The 19,742-nt window shown below is 45.6% G+C and overlaps 1 pseudogene; it reads right to left on the bottom strand.

Annotated features, from left to right (window-relative positions):
* The window catches only part of LOC123080889 (AFG1-like ATPase), a 38,389-nt pseudogene extending 18,895 nt beyond the window's left edge, over positions 1-19,494 (bottom strand).
* Between the last annotated feature and the right edge of the window lie 248 nt (positions 19,495-19,742).

Below are 19,742 nucleotides of genomic sequence, written 5' to 3' on the forward strand. Positions count from 1 at the left end.
TGACCCGACTTTAGTCACCATCTATATAGTATGTATGTATGTATAGTATAAACCCGTGATCACCTCCCGAGTGATCACGGCCCAATAGTATAGCAAGGCAGACTGACAAGAATGTAGGGCCAATGATGATAAACTAGCATCCTATACTAGGTATTTAGGATTGCAGGTAAGGTATCAACAGATGTAGCAACAATGTCAGGCTATGCATCAGAATAGGATTAACGGAAAGTAGTAACATGCTACACTACTCTAATGCAAGCAGCATAGAGGAGAATAGACGATATCTGGTGATCAAGGGGGGGGGGCTTGCCTGGTTGCTCAGACAAGAAGGAGGGGTCGTCGGTGACGTAGTCGACCTCAGGGGCATCAACATATCATGGGGTCTACCATAGAGAAGAGGGGAGGAGAAACAGTAAATACATAGCAAGCAGGTGCATAACAGGACAACAAGCAGAGCTAGACGTGTTCTAACGCGGTCTGAGGTGATACCGGTGAAGGGGGGAAACATCCGGGAAAGTATCCCCGGTGTTCCATGTTTTCGGACAGATGAACCGGAGGTGAAATGTTGCAGGTTCACTATGCTAGGGACGCGCGGACTGCTTATCCGGATTCGTCTCATCGTTCTGATCAACTTTCATGTAGAAATTTTTTTCATCCGAGCTACGGTTTAATTTATATGAATTTTCAAAGATTAAAACATTTTCTGGAATTAGTATTATTATATACTCATTATGACATCAGCATGATGTCAGGGTGAGGTAAGCAGTCAACTGACCCGCTGACTGGTCAAACTGACCAGTTGGTCCCACTTGTCATAGACAGAGGGGCAGACAGAGGTTTATTTTAATTAAACAGAGTTAATTAACAGATGGGCCCCACATGTCAGTGACCCATTAAACTAACTAATTAAGTTCATTTACAAAAATCATTTTAATTAATTTAATTACGCGGTGGGACCCGCATGTCAGTGCCACTGGGCTGCCCAGTCAGCAGTTGACCGAGTCAACCCAGTCAACTGGGGTCCGTGGGGCCCATTGGCAGCGACCCTGGGGGTGTCCCCAGGTCGGCCACGTCGGATGCCAGTGCCGGAGTTGGCTTCGGCGAGCCAAAACACGGCGGAGGGCGCTGGCGAGCCTCGGGATTTCGCCACGGTGGCCCAAAATGGGTGTGGCTACTCCCGTTCAGAAGCTAACGACGTCGCGCGTCACATGGAGCTACGGGTTGGTCTTGGGGATGACCGGAACCACGCCGGCGAGCAGCGGAGGCGGCGACTCATACGGGTGGATGTCGGAGACGGCGGAGCAGCGTGCTACGGAGCAAAAGAAGAGGCTAGGTAGGCTCTACGTGCGCGGGCGAGCCAAACGGGCACTAGAGCGGGACCATTTGGTCGCCGAAAGCTCGTCGGCGATGAGCTCCCGCGGTGATGGGCTCGGGCACGTACGAGGCGGCGACTACGAGCACGTTGGGGCGAGGAGAAGAGAGCGGAGAGGAAGGAGAGCACACAAGGTGGCTCGGTGGCGGTTTAGGAGCTGCAGGGGCGGCGCCGGAGACGAAGAAGATCGACGGCAGCCGGAGATGGGGACGAAGGGGATCCGATGCTGCAGCGCTTCCGAGCTCCAGCTGAGGCCACCAGACGAAGGAGTCGACCCGGGCGGAGCTCACCAACAAGGTCAGCGGGCGCGGGGCCGCCGGTGGCCGCGACAATGACGGAGGACAGCGGTGATGGCGCTCGGGCGTCGATGGGGAACGTGGGGGAGAGGAAGAGGCAGAGTGGGCGAGGGAAGTGAGCGGGCGAGTGCGGGAGAAATATCTCGGGCCGGGGGTGGCCTCGGTGGAGGCCTTATCCTCATCGCCCTCGACGGCGAGGTGGTGCGACGGGGCGTGGCACTGTCGCGGTGCGGTCGGAGGAGCAGTGAAGGGGGAAGGCGACTCGGTGGGTTGGGTGGCCTGGTTGGGCCGGGTGGGTGCATGGGCCGGCCCGTTCGGACGGCTGAGGCCAGCTGGGCCACTTGGCCCAGTAGGGGGGGGGCTTTCTCTTTGTTTTTTTTTGTTAGTTTAGTTTTTCTCTTTCGTATTTTCTTTTCTTTTATTTACTTACTTTTCTATTTTAAATCATTTTAAATTATTTAGGCCTTTTATAAAAATGTGTTTACTACACCATATTTATCTATGTAATGTTTAGTACAACCCGAACATTTTTATTTTAATGTTTGAATATTTTCATTATTTACCAAACTTTGAATTTGAATTTTGGACCGGTTTTGATCTAACAATAGATTAGCAGCAGTAACCGTGGTGACGTGGCACCATTAGCATGGGATCACTGTAGCTTAATTATCTGGGCGTCACATCAATGACATCCAATGTCCATGGTCAGGAAACCATGACCATCTGTTGATCAATGAGCTAGTCAACTAGAGGCTCACTAGGGACATGTTGTGGTCTATGCATTCACACATGTATTACGGTTTCCAGTTAATACAATTATAGCATGAACAATAGACAATTATCATGAACAAGGAAATACAATAATAACCATTTTATTATTGCCTCTAGGGCATATTTCCAACAGTCTCCCACTTGCACTAGAGTCAATAATCTAGTTCACATCACTATGTGATTGTAATGAATCAACACCCATGGGGTTTGATCATATCTTGCTTGTGAGAGAGGTTATTAGTCAACGAATCTGAACCTTTCAGATCCGTGTGTGCTTTGCAAATCTCTATATCATCTCCTAGATGCACCTACCACGCTCTATTTGGAGCTATTCCAAATAACTGTTCTACTATACGAATCCAGTTTACTACTCAGAATAATCCGGATTAGTGTCAAAGTTTGCATCGGCGTAACCCTTTACGACGAACTCTTTTACCACCTCCATAATCGAGAAAATTCCTTAGTCCACTAGCTACTAAGGATAAGTTTGACCATTGACCTGTGATCCATTCCTGGATCACTCTTGTAACCCTTGACTGACTCATGGCAAGGCATACTTCAGGTGCGGTACACAGCATAGCATACTATAGAGCCTACGTCTGAAGCATAGGGGACGACCTTCGTCCTTTCTCTCTCTTCTGCTGTGGTCATGTCTTGAGTCTTACTCAATATTCACACCTTATAACACAGCCAAGAACTCCTTCTTTGCCGATCTATTTTGAACTCCTTCAAAATCTTGTCACGGTATGTATTTATTTGAAAGTACTATTAAGCGTTTTTGATCTATCCTTATAGATCTTGATGCTCAATGTTCAAGTAGCTTAATCCAGGTTTTCCATTGGAAAACACTTTTCAAATAACCCTATATGTTGTCCAAAAATTCTACATCATTTCTGATCAACAATATGTTAATAACATATACTCATCAGAAATTCTATAGGGCTCCCAGTCACTTCTTTTGAAATACAAGTTTCTCATAAACTTTGTATAAACCCAAAATCTTTGATTATCTCATCAAAGTGTATATTCCAACTCCAAGATGCTTACTCCAATCCTTAGAAGGATTCCTGGAGCTTTGCATACTTGTTAGCATCTTATAGGATTGACAAAACCTTTTGGTTGTACATATACAACCTTTCCTCAAAAATCGTCGAGGAAACAATGTTTTGACATCCTATCTGCAAGATTTCATAAATAATGCAGTAACTGCTAATATAATTCCAACAGACTCTTAGCATCGCTACGAGTGAGGAAGTCTCATCATAGTCAACTCCTTCAACTTGTCGAAAAACATCTTAGCGACAAGTCGAGCTTTCTTAATGGTGACACTTACCATCATTGTCTGTCTTCCTTTTAAAATCCATCTGTACCCAATAGCCTTACGACCATCAAGTAATTCTTCCAAAGTCCACACTTTGTTCTCATACATGGATCCTCTCTCGAATTTTATGACCTCGAGCCATTTGTCGGAATCCGGGCCCACCATCGCTTCTCCATAGCTCGTATGTTCATTGTTGTCTAGCAACATGACCTCCAAGACAGGATTACCGTACCACTCTGAAGCAGTACCTCTCCTTGTCGTCCTACGAGGTTTGGTAGTGACTTGATCCGAAGTTTCATGATCACTATCATCAACTTCCACTTCAATTGGTGTAGGTGCCACAGGAACAACTTCATGTGCCCTGCTACACACTAGTTGAAGTGATGGTTCAATAACCTTATCAAGTCTCCACCATCCTCCCACTCAATTCTTTCGAGAGAAACTTTTCCTCGAGAAAGGACCCATTTAAGAAACAATCACTTTTGCTTCCAGATCTAAAATAGGAGGTATACCTAACTGTTTTGGGTGACCTATGAAGATGCATTTATCCGTTTTGGGTTCGAGCTTACTAGGATGAAACTTTTTCACATAAGCATCGCAGCCCCAAACTTTTAAGAAACGACAGCTTAGGTTTCTCTAAACCATAGTTCATACGTTGTCATCTCAACGGAATTACGTGGTGCCCTATTTGAAGTGAATGCGGTTGTCTCTAATGCCTAACCCATAAACGATAGTGGTAATTTGATAAGAGACATCATGGTATGCACCATATCCAATAGGGTGCAGCTATGATGTTCAGACACACCATCACACTATGGTGTTCCAACCGGTATTAGTTGTGAAACAATTTCCACAATGTCTTAATTGTATACCAAACTCATAACTCAGATACTCATCTCTATGATCATATCATAGACATTTTATCCTCTTATCACAACGATCTTCAACTTCACTTTGAAATTACTTGAACCTTTCAATAATTCAGACTTATGTTTCATCAAGTAAATATACTCAGCATCTACTCAAATCATCTGTGAAGTAAGAACATAACGATATCCACTGCGTGCCTCAGCACTCATTGGACTGCATACATCAAAATGTATTACTTCCAACAATTTGCTTTCTTGTTCCATCTTAGTGAAAACGAGGCTTTTCAGTCATCTTGCCCATGTGGTATGATTTCCATGTCTCAAGTGAGTCCAAATGATCCATCTGCATGGAGTTTCTTCATGCATACATACTAATAGACATGGTTCGCATGTCTCAAACTTTTCAAAAAACGAGTGAGTCCAAAAGATCCATCAACATGGAGCTTCTTCATGCGTTTTATACCAATATGACTCAAATGGCAGTGCCACGAGTAAGTGGTACTATCATTACTATCTTATATCTTTTGGCAGAACATGTGTATCACTACGATCGAGATTCAATAAACCATTCATTTTAGGTGCAAGACCATTGAAGGTATTATTCAAATAAACAGAGTAACCATTATTCTCCTTAAATGAATAACTGTATTGAGATAGACATAATACAATCATGTCTATGCTCAACGCAAACACCAAATAACAATTATTTAGGTTTAACACCGATCCCGATGGCAGAGGGAGCATGCGATGTTTGATCACATCAACCTTGGAAATACTTCCAACACATATCGTCACCTCGCCTTTAGCTAGTCTCCGTTTATTCCATAGCCTTTTATTTCGAGGTACTAACACTTATCAACTGAACCGATATCTATTACCATGGTGCTACTAGGAGTACTAGTAAAGTACACATCAATATAATGTATATCCAATATACTCCTATCGACCTTGCCAGCCTTCTCATCTACCAAGTATCTAGGGTAGTTCTGCTTCAGTGACTGTTCCCCTCATTACAGAAGCACTTATTCTCGGGTTTGGGTTCGACCTTGGGTTTCTTCACTAGATCAGCAACTGATTTGCCATTTCATGAAGTATCCCTTCTTGCCCTTGCCCTTCTTGAAACTAGTGGTTTCATCGACCATCAACAATTGATGCTCCTACTTGATTTCTACTTTCGCGGTGTCAAACATCGCGAATTGCTCAAGGATCATCGTGTCTATCCATGATATGTTATAGTTCATCATGAAGCTCTAATAGCTTGTTGGCAGTGACTATGGAGAACCATCACTATCTCATCTGGAAGATTAACTCCCACTCAATTCAAGTGATTGTAGTACTCAGACAATCTGAGCACATGCTCAACAATTGATCTTTTCTCCCTTAGTTTGCAGGCTAAGAAACTCGTCGGAGGTCTCATACCTCTTGACGTGGGCACGATCCTGAAATCCCAATTTCAGCCCTTGGAACATCTCATATGTTCCGCGACGTTTCAAAAAACGTCTTCGGCGCCACAATTCTAAACCGTTTAACATTACTGAACTATCATGTAGTCATCAAAACGTGTATGTCAGATGTTCGCAACATCCACAGACGACGCTCGAGGTTCAGCACACCGAGCGGTGCATTAAGGACATAAGCCTTATGCGTAGCAATGAGGACAAGCCTTAGTTTACGGACCCAGACCGCATAATTGCTACTATCAACTTTCAACTATATTTTCTCTAGGAACATATCTAAAAAAGTAGAACTAAAACGCGAGCTACGACATAATTTGCAAAGACCTTTTGTCTATGTTCAGGATAATTAAGTTCATCTAATGAACTCCCACTCAGATAGACATCCCTCTAGTCATCTAAGTGATACATGATCCGAGTCAACTAGGCCGTGTCCGATCATCACATGAGACGGACTAGTCATCATCGGTGAACATCTTCATGTTAATCGTATCTACTATACGACTCATGTGCGACCTTTCGGTCTCTTGTGTTCCGAGGCCATGTCTGTACATGCTAGGATCGTCAAGTCAACCTAAGTGTTTCGCGTGTGTAAATCTGGCTTACACCCGTTGTATGTGAACGTTAGAATCTATCACAGCCGATCATCACGTGGTGCTTCGAAACAACGATATTTCGCAACGGTGCACAGTTAGGGGGAACACTTGCTTGAAATTTTAGTGAGGGATCATCTTATTTATGCTACCGTCGTTCTGAGCAAATAAGATGTAAACATGACAAACTTCACATGCAAATCATAAAGTGACATGATATGGCCATCATCATCTTGCGTCGTTGATCTCCATCTTTGAGGCGCGGCATGATCACCTTCGTCACCGGCATGACACCATGATCTCCATCATCATGATCTTCATCATCGTGTCTCCATGAAGTTGTCTCGCCAACTATTACTTCTACTACTATGGCTAACGGTTAGCAATAAAGTAAAGTAATTACATGGCGTTGTTCAATGACACGCAGGTCATACAACAAATTAAGACAACTCCTATGGCTCCTGCCGGTTGTCATACTCATCGACATGCAAGTCGTGATTCCTATTACAAGAACATGATCAATCTCATACATCACATATCATTCATCACATTCTTTTGGCCATATCACATCACATAGCATACCCTGCAAAAACAAGTTAGACGTCCTCTAATTGTTGTTTACATGTTTTACGTGGCTGCTATGGGTTTCTAGCAAGAACGTTTCTTACCTACGCAAAAGCCACAACGTGATATGCCAATTGCTATTTACCCTTCATAAGGACCCTTTTCATCGAATCCGATCCGACTAAAGTGGGAGAGACTGGCACCCGCTAGCCACCTTATGCAACAAGCGCATGTCAGTCGGTGGAACCTGTCTCACGTAAGTGTACGTGTAAGGTCGGTCCGGGCCGCTTCATCCCACAATACCGTCGAAACAAGATAGGACTAGTAACGGTAAGCATATTGAAAAAATCAACGCCCAGAACAACTTCTGTTCTACTCATGCATTGAATCTACGCAATAGACCTAGCTCATGATGCCACTATTGGGGAACATAGCAGAAATTCAAAATTTTCTACGCATCACCAAGATCAAACTATGGAGATTCTAGCAACAAGAGAGAGAGGGAGTGCACCTTCATACCCTTGAAGCTCGCTCAGCGGAAGCGTTACAAGAACGCAGTCGGTGGATTCGTTCACGAAGCGATTCACATCGCGGCCGAATCCGATCTAAGCACCGAATAACGGTGCCTCCGCGTTCAACACATGTACAGCCCGGGGACGTCTCCTCCTTCTTGATCTAGCAAGGGGAGAGGAGAAGTTGAGGGAGAACTCCGACAGCACGACGGCATGGTGGTGATGGAGCTCGTGGTTCTCCGACAGGGCTTTGCCAAGCACTACGGAGGAGGAGGAGGTGTTGGAGGAGGGAGAGGGCTGCGCCAGGGGAAGCTTGTGGATGCCCTCTCTCTCCATCACTATATATAGGGGGAAGGGAGGAGGGGGAGGCGCCCTAGGGTTCCCTAGGGGAGGGGCGGCGGCCACAGGGGAAACCCTAGATGGGTTTGGGCGCCCCCACCCCCTAGGAAACTTGCCCCCCAAGCCGGGAGGGGCGGCTGCCCTAGGGGTGGCGCCCCCACCTCTCCTGGTTACGTGAGATGGGATGGGAGGGGCGCTCAGCCCCTTAGTTGGCTGATGTGCCCTCTCCCCTTGGCCCATAAGGCCCCGCAACGCTTGGCGGGGCCTCCGAAACCCCTTTCGGACACGCTGGTCATCACCTGGTACCCCCGGAACAATTCCGGACTCCAATACCCTTCGTCCAATATACCGATCTTCACCTCCGGACCATTTCGGAGCTCCTCGTCATGTCCGGGATCTCATCCGGGACTCCGAACAACCTTCGGTAACCACATACTATTTCCCATAACAACTCTAGCGTCACCGAACCTTAAGTGTGTAGACCCTACGTGTTCGGGAACCATGCAGACATGACCGAGACGTTCTCCAGTCAATAACCAACAGCGGGATCTGGATACCCATGTTGGTTCCAACATGTTCCACGATGATCTCATCGGATGAACCATGATGTCAAGGATTCAAGCAATCCCGTATGCAATTCCCTTTGTCAATCGGTACGTTACTTGCCCGAGATTCGATCGTTGGTATCCCAATACCTCGTTCAATCTCGTTACCGGCAAGTCACTTTACTCGTTCCGTAATGCATGATCCCGTGACTAACTACTTAATCACATTGAGCTTATTATGATGATGCATTACCGAGTGGTCCTAGAGATACCTCTCCGTCATACGGAGTGACAAATCCCAGTCTCGATTCGTGCTAACCCAACAGACACTTTCGGAGATACCTGTAGTGCACCTTTATAGTCACCCAGTTACGTTGTGACTATCGGCACACCCAAAGCACTCCTATGGTATCCAGGAGTTACACAATCTCATGGTCTAAGGAAATGATACTTGACATTAGAAAAGCTTTAGCAAACGAACTACACGATCTTGTGTTATGCTTAGGATTGGGTCTTGTCCATCACATCATTCTCCTAATGATGTGATCCCGTTATCAATGACATCCAATGTCCATGGTCAGGAAACCATGACCATCTGTTGATCAACGAGCTAGTCAACTAGAGGCTCACTAGGGACATGTTGTGGTATATGCATTCACACATGTATTACGGTTTCCAGTTAATACAACTATAGCATGAACAATAGACAATTATCATGAACAAGGAAATACAATAATAACCATTTTATTATTGCCTCTAGGGCATATTTCCAACACCCCTTTCCTTCTCCTTCTCCCTTCCCCCTTTCCTACTCCGTGTGGGAGGTGGAATCCTACTAGGACTAGGGAGTCCTAGTAGGACTCCACACCTTGGCGCGCCCCCTTAGGGCCGGATGCCTCTCCCTCTCCCTCCTTTATATACGGGGGCAGGGGGCACCCTAGAACACACAAGTTGATCTTTTAGCCGTGTGCGGTGCCCCCTCCACAGTTACACACATCGCTCATATCGTCGTAATGCTTAGGCGAAGCCCTGCGTCGGTAACTTTATCATCACCATCGCCACGTCATTGTGCTGATGAAACTCTCCCTCGACCTCAACTGGATCAAGAGTACAAGGGACGTCATCGAGCTGAACGTGTGCTGAACGCGGAGGTGACGTACGTTCGGTGCTTGGATCGGTTGGATCACGAAGATGCTCTGAGCTCGGTAGCGAGTTGTCTCTCCTCTCCACCGCCGCTTCATTGGCTGCCAAGATCTGTGTGTCCGCTGTGCCATCCCTGTTAGGTAACTGATGTAAATATCATACAGCCTCTGGATTACACTCACACGAGATGTGGCAGACTACTGGTACGATATACACTTGGGGAAAAGAAGAAAAGAAACAGGTAGTCGGGTGCCATGTCGTTGCCTTGATCCAAGCCCACATGCCTCCTCCTATGATACTCTGCGCTTAAGTAGTATTGTCCCACTCCGGGCCCACAAACCCGCAGTTGGTGTGGCGAATCCTAGTTGGCTTAGCGATGACACGTCCTTCGCCTTGATTTGTCCACTTGTCTGCCAATGTGGCCCGGTCGGCTTCCATGACAGTGCCTTTGCCTTTCGCTGCTAGGGAAGAAGTTTCACCGTCTCGCGGTCTATAGTTTGGATGCTGACATCCCCTCCTCCTTGACTTGCAGCTTGCCCCCAAGCCAGGAGATGAGGTGAACAAGATTGTAAATCACTGGCAACATACGAGGTCTTGCTCTCGGCGCCCTGTAGGTGTTTGGCGCCATCTTGTTTGCAAGATCTCCACCGGAGTGAGAGCAGCTTGTGGCCACACTGGTAGAGTCAAAGAAGTTGTTGTTCCTGGAGATAGAGCTTGTCGTAGCCGAGAGACATGAAAAACTGGCTGAACTTGCGAACCTGGTGGTAGTGTGAGCTCATAAGCGACCGGGTTGATAGCTCTCAATACTTGGAATGGTCTGAAGTATTTAAATGACAGCTTGTGGTTGGCTCTGCGGTGAACTGAAGATTGTACATATGGCTGGAGCTTGATGTAAACCTCGTCGCCAGGTTGAAAGGATTGGTCAGTGCATTTCTTATCTGCTTGCACCTTCATGATGTGGCGAGCTCGATGTAGGTGCTGCTTAAGGACTTGCTGCATGGTTCTTATTTCCTCCAGCCATTCCTTCAGAGCAAGGCTCTTACAAGTAGATGCAGTTTCAATACCCTAGTGCCTGGGCTCATGGCCATACTGAGCATGGAATGGTGACATGTCTAAAGCGGAATGGTAGCTCGAGTTATACCAAAATTCAGCCAGTTCCAGGAATTGACTCCAATGGTTTGGGTAGGCATGGATGAAGCAATGAACATATATCTCCAAGCAATTGTTGACACTCTGGTCGTCCGTCTGCTGATGATACGGTGTGATCATATTCAGTTCTGTCCCAATGATCTTGAACAATTCCTGCCAGAATCTGTTGGTAAACACTGGATCTCGACTTGAGATAATTGCCTTAGGGAGTCCGTGCAGCTTGTAAACATTATCCAATAAGCTCGAGCGACCTTAGCTGCCGTGAAAGGATGATTCAGTGGCAGAAAATGAGCATACCGTGTGAACTTATCCACAACGACGAGGATGCAATTGGCCCTATTGGATTGTGAGAGGCCATCAACTTCTTTGAAAGTTGGAAACTACTCATGAGTACGAACTGGCCTAACAAGTCCAATCCTTTCGTCCAAAGCAAACATGTCCATTTTGTCGGTCTCTATGTTGTGTGTTTGAAACTTAGCACCAGTTGCCTGGCAGGGGACGTTAAAACTCCAAAGAACTCTCAAGTAGCATCGACACGACAAATTTAGCTAAAGGACGCAAATTTTCCTCCTGCATGCAGTTTAATGCTAGACAAGTGGTTCTTCTCTTCATTGTACTAAAAAATTTAACATTAAAATTTTCTAAATATTTATACCAAACTTTTTTACTTTGTCATAAATCATTTTACTATCAAATGCATATTGTTTTTAGCGAAATAGACTTTAATATACTATTGTAGATACTAACTTGAGGTATAGAGTGAAAGTACAACAATGATTTCAATAACTTATTAAATATTCTTATTTACTAGCAGATGCTTCAACAACTAGCATAGATACTAATTTGTTGGTCTACTTTGCAGGTGATCGGCCAAACATAATTGGTTGTTTCTTGTTGTAAGTGAATGCAACAAAATGATCCTTCATTTCTAAATTTATAATTACAAATGCCTTTTCTAGTGCTAAAATGAAACTATATATTGTCAAAAAAAATATTAAAATTAAGATTTTTTTAAAAACATTTTTGTATGATGTATTTCACTATAAATATAGGCAAACATATATTATCACATTACTCCACAAATTAATGCATGCCCCTTTATTTATAGTTTTTATACTCTTTTTCTCCACAATATCTATAAATATCTACACTACTTGGTAGAGTATTTTGGAGTGTATGAATTTAGCAAAACATGCATTGGGTTTGTAGAGTGCACGATTGTGATTTTATCTTTTTAATAGCTAATTCAAAATTGTATGAAGTGTCATCAGTAGTTTGTCCTAAAATCCCATTATTTCCTCTCGCTTGTTGGTTATGCTTGATGCCAAGTTGTAAGGAAACCTAAGGTCCTAAGACCTAGTTCGGTTGCATCGTATTTTTATGACCATGCTAATGTGAAACCTCGGCATTCGAATGGCCGACCAATGGATACTCTAGTTTATAAGAAAACATAATTCTCTAAGTTTGTTTTAGGAAAAAAAGGATCCAAACCTCATTTTAAAATATTATGAAATAATAAACTATTGGAGATACCACCGTTTATAAAACTGTGATATTTGTGATGCCAAACACATCAAAGTTTTTAAAGCTACGGTTTCTAAAAACAACCACGGTATTAATAAAAAAACACTAAAAAATACTTATCTGCCAAACATAACATAAGTGGATTTTGGTGTAAATGACGAATGCTTAGGGGACAAAGGACGTTTAGAAGTCGTATGAATATGTATTGGTCCCATGGTTGAAAAGAAAAGATGGCCGGGGACCTCCCAAGCAAAAAAAAATCATATGTTTTGATCTGTGCATTTCATCTTATGTTGAATGGTAGGAAAGCCGGACTATCAAAAGGGGTATACGTGATGAACTTCAGTGTGGCAGACAATCAATTTTAAGATCATACACTAAGATCTTGTCCGCGGGAGAAAACCACAAGCGATAGCTAAGTGTGAAGCCTCTAGATTTACCTAGTTTTGCTCTACGTGAGGCCCAGAAATCCGAAGGATATTCCGGATGCTTCAAGGAGCTACCGGATTCGCTCAGAGGCTCGAATGGATTCTTGCATGGCGGTTCGGAGGTTCCGGACCAGCTCGCATATAAAGCTTGACAATTGAATTTTGATGGGGCCTATAAAAAGCTCACTCCCTTCTTCCCCGGAGGATCACAGGTCTAAACAGCAAGAACACTCACTCTTCCACCAGCCTTGACTTTCGAAAGCTGAAGAAGCCCCCCTATGGCTCTAAAGCCTTCGTGACTTTGATTTGACCATGTTTATTAAAATTCTGTGAACTAAACATCAAAGTTAACAGAATCCATGTGTTTACCAATTCTATGTTTTGTACATGCATTCCTAGAGTATTGAGAATTACCAAAGTGCTATTGCCACGCATGGGTGAGTGTTCGATCATGCCGAACTTGTAAACAGAAGTTTCTATGATAATGATATTTTTAGTTGAGAACCACCTCTTGGTAGGGTAACTACAAAGAAGATGTACTCTCATGGTGGTTGTTCCTCTCCTCCTGTATTCTAGTGCTGTAATCTCCCTCCCCTTACCTTGTCTCTGCCTTTGTCACATTTCGACTATTGCAGCCTTTTCAGCAATATATTCAGGCGAACTCCACCCCCCCCCCCCCCCCATTCGTGTGATTCTCAAAAAAAAACTATTGCATTGTGGCTCAAATTTACATGAGCGTGCATTATCGGCTTTAACATAGGAATTCAGTGAGATTCGTGAACTTATCCACAGTCCATGTCTGTCTAGCTATGGTTCGGTGGTGCACTCGTGACCGTGAGGGTGTATTGTTTATGTGTATCTTCGATGTAACACACACAAAAAAAGGATTACCACATGTTCTTTTTGATACAACATCATGCATGCAAGTTTGTGTTCTTTAAATGATGGGTTCTGCATATAAGGATTGTTCATCCGTCGACATGTGCATCAAATACAAATGTGTTGCGATAGTCGACAAAGAATATCCTCGACCGTTGTGAATCCTGGCACTTGTCCAGAACACAATGGAATACTGGTTGGTTTTGCGACTTTGACAAGAAGGAAAATGTAGGAATGGAGAGAGTTATGATACTCAAGTCGGATGGATCCTACGGTGGCACGCCGGTTTTCCTAGATTACAAGTGTTCGACGTCTAGGTTACAATGAAGTACGGTGTTCTCTGAAAGTGCCGCTAGCTATATGCATTTGCACTTGCACTACTAGTAGCTAATAGTTTTGATTCCGCAAACAAAAAATAATGGAGTATTAGCTAATAGTTTTTGGCGTGATTCTTTGGAGTAATATAGTTTTGGCGCGAGATACCAAAAGTTCAAGAGGAAGAGACGGGAGCGAGAAAGGACGGACGGTTCCAAAAATGTGCGGACCGGATAAACCTGCCGTGGTTCTTCACGCGGCCGCGCGACGCGCTTGATCGAGGGAAAAAAATTATATGAGACCAGATCTCATATAAATCAGGTAAGACCCGCCTTGATGGATGACATGTGGCATTCACAAATCACAAAGTATCTAATCTCTCCCCCCCTGATTTCAGGTGGGGGTGGGGTGGATGCTTTGTGATTTACGTCGACCTGGTCTCATAGAATTTTTTTCCCTTGATCGAGGGTCCCTGATACGACCCGACGCAGACAGCTAGCACATCGATTCAGAGGCGTGGGGACAGCTAGTTAGCCCGACTTCATAGACTGCACGTTGAAAACCGAAACATACTCCTGCTAAGATCAGGGTTCGGACATCACAGCGAGGGGACCGAGTAGCTCCTGCACGTCGAAAATGGGAACATATGAGTAGATCAGGATTCAGAGATCAGAGTCAGGGGACGGGCCAGCTAACCCACCAGGCCACCAGCAGTTAAGTTGGCAACGGTGGCCGCGGTTGGAACGCTGGAGATCCATCCTGGCCACGGCACATGACATTTGACACGCATGACACGGTAGTGTGCAAGTCGCGTCGGTCGATCAGATTAGCACGATCGAGAGTGAACGCGACGACGACTACGAAGATCGCAATAGCACGAGAGTGACCCATGATACTGCTCGCAACCTGACCACAATTATGACGAGTCAAACTTCCAGCGCGTTGCAAGTCCCGGCCGGCTCCGTCTCCGTGGGTGGCTCACATCCAAGCGACGGCGGCTTAGGTCGTCGCTGTCGTCCTTCACAGGGTCTTCTCCACAATGCATTTCCTTTTTCCATAGGGAACCCCTTGTCCTTTCATAGTTCTGCAGTCGTGTACAACAGGAGCACACAGACAGCGAGGACTCTGGAGTGAATTTGAGCACCAAGATTTCATCTGAACGTAATTACCTCTACGCGGTTTCTACTAGCTTTAGCTACCCAGATCAAGAAGCAACCCAGCTGATAGGTTTTACTTTCTCTTCCACATACGTAGAGTACGTGCTCAGCAAGTTGGAGGTGCTGGCTACCATCGGCTGGCCGGAGGTACCGGATGCCATGGGGTCCCCTTGTCTGGATCTGAAATTGCCGGACCTGACGGCGCGACCCCCTCCTCTCCCGATAGCGCTAGTTGGCAGCTGGATGATGGTGTGGGCTGGCCGCCGGGGCAGGGGCCGTGGGCTGGTTACTCTTATGCGCTTGTCTCGACCTTCTCTGTCCAGGTCGAGGTGGAGGCTCGTGCCTTGGTTGGGAGGCGGCTTCGTGTTTTGGCATTGGTGTTGAGTTGTCGAAGGATGCCGGGGCGGTGGCCCCGGATGGCAGGTGTCCCACGGTGGGCTTTCTAGCAGGCCTCGTGGTGACTCTCACTGTGGGGGTGGCAGTGGCTCTTCGTGGTGGTATTGGTGAGTTCCCGAGCCAAAGCTTCGCGATTGGCGCCAGTGACGGCGGCTCCCGTGGGTGTCGTTTCCTTTTTGAAAGAGTAGTCGTGGGGTCTTGCTCATGTGCTAGGGCTCCGGGTGAAAATCCTTCTCTATTCTCAGACACGGCAGCGGAGATGCTTTGCGTTGTCACCCTCTTGGGGTGTTGCCGTGGAGTTTTGGTGTCGTCGGTTGGTCCTAAGCGAGGTGTTAGGCTAGCTCTAAGTTCCTTGTTGTATCTTTTGATCTGCTTTGTAAGAGAGTCTTCTCTTCATATTGTATCGTTCGACTGTGTATTATTAAACGTTGTTGCTTTATATATAAAGCGCTGCGAATGCCTGTTTCAAAAAAAAGCAACCCAGCTGGTAGGTTTTACTTTGTCTTGTCCACAAACGTAGAGTACGTACTCAGCAAGCGGGAGTATATTTTGTTGGTTCTTGGGGCGCACGAAATAAATTAATCATACAGAAAAATTGGACGTATATACGTCAAAGGTACACATGTGGATGTATACATGTGAGAGAGGATGGGATGGGATGCCATTGGGTGGAGTGGACAGTCGTCAAACTTGACAGCTAGGCCACGCCCATGTTAGCATATCAGACCAGATCACAACCTGGCCTGGTCAAATGCTTAATTAATTTACTACACTCCCACTAAGGCGCCATTATCCGTCCATTAGTTGTTGGAGTGCATACTACATAGCAGTATTTTCTTCGTTCCTAAATACAAGTCTTTTTAAAGATTTTAATATAAACTATATATGAAGCAAAATGAGTGAATCTACACTCTAAACTACGTTAATATATATCCGTCCATTAGTTGTTGGAGTGCATACTACATAGCAGTATTTCCTTCGTTCCTAAATACAAGTCTTTTTAAAGATTTTAATATAAACTATATATGAAGCAAAATGAGTGAATCTACACTCTAAACTACGTTAATATATAGCTCATTTGTGTGCAGTCCATATTGAATGGAGGGAGTAGTATGATTTGGTTGGAAGAAAATGCAGCAGATCATCATATGTCTGTCTTACAGAAGGTTGAATTTTTAGCAGGGAAGAACATGGTCCGTGTCATCCCATGTTTTCTCTAAGGAGAAAGGAGAAATGTATACTTAATTAACAAACAGTCCCCATGAGTAAATAAGTCCAGTGTCGACGAGCTTAAATTACCAAACAATTCATATGTCAGAATCGATCCATTTTCTTGAGGTCGATTTGACGGTGATCCTCTCATCATGTGATTTCAGCACGTAAACAAAAAAAATACGTGTTCCAGAGTAATAACATCTAGCATTGAGCACAGATGTACGTATGTTGTGGACGAACAGCCACGGAATGGAATTTCATACTGCACATCATATTCAAAGAAACCAAATGCTATTCTGCTCCAACACAAATTTGGTGTTAAAATGGAATCGATCACTTCTTTTTCTCCTTAGAAGAATCGGATGGAGCTATCGAGCTAGCTATACGTCTACAGTAGCTTCACATATCTTGGGCACATCAAGCAACCACGCATGTGTGGCTTCCCTGTTTAGCTGTTCTGCTTTGTTTCTGCAAGCTAGCATCAGGTGCCAAACACACAGGGAGTTCAGACTTCAAAGAACTCTCAAGTAGCACGAACAGCGACGGCCTAACATTGTGATTGGCAAGTGGGGCCACAAACGGCGGGCAGTATATCTATGCTCATGATAATATTTTGCTTACCGAATCATGTACGTATGTAGTCATGGAAAATTCAAACAGGCGGGAGACTGAAGCGAAAGTTGATCATCATCTTCTATCACCGAAGTAAAATAAGTATGGCTGACATCTAAACCTTTGAACTACGACAAAAATACTTCCTGGCAAGAAATATTTTTGTTTTGTCTTGAGAGACATCAAGTACTATTATTCAGCTTGGCCTCCCGGGCAAAGAAAGTTAGAAGTCTCAAGTCTAAGTCGTCGTGTGAGACAGAGCTCGCGGTCTTCTCCGCCTCCATGTGGGTGATGTCTCCTGGTGCACACACATTCGTTCTAGTCAAGTTTTGCAGGTCGTCGATAGAGGCCTAGTGATGTATCCATTCAAATCTTGTCGGTCTGTATTCAGACTGCATTGATCCCAAGAGCTTACGGCATCTACAACTGAATTTTGGCCTCTCAAACGTTTGCGGACGCGTCCAGTCAATGTCTCAATGTGTCCATTTCAGCCCCTTCAGTAGCTACACATGGCGCCCTAGCTAGCTTCACGCATCTTGGTTTGAGGAGAAGTGCTCTCAAGAATTTTCGGTCGGCTCACGTAGCCATCCGGAGATATTCCTTCCCGACCTAACAAGTCCAACGATTTCTTCCAATGCAACCAGTACGCACGCGCTTTCCCGTTTGTCTTTCCTCTGCGTGGGCTTCCCTGTGCACTTGTTCCGTTCTGTTTCTGCAAGCCAGCATCAGGTGCGAGACACACAAGGAGTTCAGACTTCAGAGAACTCTCAACAAGCAACAACATGAACAGCGACAGCCCAGTTGGCAGCGCTGGCAAGTGGGCTATTCAAATAAGCTAGTGATCGCAGCACAGAGGTGATCATCATCGGCTACTATTACTGAAGGAAAGATGAGCATGGCATCTAACCTTTCAACAGCGACAGTCGACAGAGAAAAGTTACCTGGCACTGAGTAGTGAATAGTCAGTACTACTAGTAGCTGATGATGATGTATCTCCTTCGGGACCAAGAAAGTTATATGAAGTCTCAAGTCCAAGTCGTCGTCGTCGTGTCCGGCTAAGCTCGCAGTTTTCTCCACCTCCATGTGGGCGATGTCTTCAGCACCGCTGCACACAAGTCCGTTCTAGTCGAGCTCTGCGGGTCGTAGATAGGAGCCTGATGGAGTGATGGATCCATTCAAACGTTTCCGGTCTGTGTTCAAACAGCGTTGATCCCAAGAGCTTACAACCACATGACCAAGCGGCGGGCCACGGAGGGAAAACGATTATTAGGGCCTTTTTTGAATGCGCGGTGTGTACGAACACATGGAAATGGAAAAAGAGAAAAAACACCCGTATAAATAGAATGTTGGCGCATGTTTAATTCGACAGAAATTGAGAACACTGGAATGTCATGTGTAGTAGATGTCATTTGTTGCATCAGAAGAACACGGAAAAAAATTATGTAACATTAGATTGATGACATACTTGTCATTGGAACAAACAAAACAGATCCACGATGTTATTGTCTCGATGGAAATTTTATTTTAGAATTGCATGTAAGTAGTCTTAGACGGAATTTCTATAGTTTTCAGTCCTACAAATCAAAGAAGATATCCCTCAAAGAGGCCCTAGCTTTGCCAAACTGTATAGATCTCTTTCACATGCCTGACTACTCAAGCCATTCAGCAGTTCCAAGAGCTCAGCACTGCTTTGCATCAAATTCTAACAACAACAGCTTTAGAGCATCTCCAGCCGCGCCCCCAGCAGCCCCCCCCCCCCCCCCCCCGGTGAATTTTTAGCGCCGGTGGCCGAAAATCGGCCCAGTCACGCCCCCAAGGACCTCGTTTAGCGCTGGTTTGGGCCAAATCCAGAGCCGGCGATCCCGCCCCGAACCCAAGCGCTCGGGTGTCGCCGGCCGAAGCAAAAGTGGCGTTGGTCCGCTCTGTCGGCGAGAGGAGGCACTTTTCCTGCCATTTCCTCCCGCTTTCCCCCTCGGCTTCCCTCTCATTCTCCATTCCTCCCGCCAAACTCCGCCTCCTCCCTTCCAAGCTGCCCGCCATGCCGTCGAAGAAGTACGTGATGCTCCGCGCCGCGACGGATCCCACAACCACTGTCGTCGCCCAGCCGAAGCAAAGGAAGCCGAGGGCGCCACCGTCCAAGCCCCCGGGCATGACCAACGCTGACCGGAAGGTGGATGTGCAGCGCCGGGAGGCCGTCACCGCCGATAGACGCAACAGGGCCAACAAGGCCAGGGAGAGGGCGGCGCACGCGGCTGCCGCAGCGGCAGCGACGGAGCTGGTGGAGCGCG

Source organism: Triticum aestivum, chromosome 1B (genome assembly GCF_018294505.1).
Source record: "Triticum aestivum cultivar Chinese Spring chromosome 1B, IWGSC CS RefSeq v2.1, whole genome shotgun sequence".
Lineage (NCBI taxonomy): Eukaryota > Viridiplantae > Streptophyta > Magnoliopsida > Poales > Poaceae > Triticum > Triticum aestivum.